The sequence below is a fragment of the Dipodomys ordii genome, unplaced genomic scaffold, assembly GCF_000151885.1.
Source record: "Dipodomys ordii isolate 6190 unplaced genomic scaffold, Dord_2.0 Scaffold129, whole genome shotgun sequence".
Classification (NCBI taxonomy): domain Eukaryota; kingdom Metazoa; phylum Chordata; class Mammalia; order Rodentia; family Heteromyidae; genus Dipodomys; species Dipodomys ordii.
The window spans coordinates 1,172,098-1,172,646 of NW_012267345.1; positions in this window are offsets into that span (position 1 = coordinate 1,172,098).

Genomic DNA, 549 nt, shown 5'->3' on the forward strand with positions numbered 1-549 from the left:
CACGCGGCCAGTGTGGCTCTTCCACAACAACCTGCCCCGGCCGGCGCCACCCACCTGGTTTGGCTTGGTGCATGGGTCCCCTCTGCCACTCTGCCTCGCCCGGGGACCAGGCTGGGCAGCTCACCTGCCCGGTGCAGCTGGCTCTTCTGGACTCAGGGGGAGGTGAGCAAGCCGGGGGAGGAAGGCCTTGCTCTGCCATCCATAGGGAGCTGAGGAGGGGAGGGAGGGGAGGCCTGCTCAGGGCTCCCTGACTCACGCACCGCGGTCCACAGAGCGGGATTCCAGAGTTCTCCAAGGCCCATGGAGTCGGCAGAGGTGAGAGCTGTGTGTGTGTGTGTGTGACTGTGTCTGTGTGTGTGTGCAGAGACATGCCGCTTGTAGGACCCCATGTTCTTCTGGGCTTTTCTGCTCACAGTTTTTCTATCCCTGGAGCCCCGGCTGCGGTGCAGAGGTGGGCACTCTTGGGGATGGTCCGGCTCGGAGGGGCGGGGCGCTTCCTGGGTGTGGGGTCTGGGTGGCCGCAGGGGCTCGAGTGGTGCTCCTGCTGTG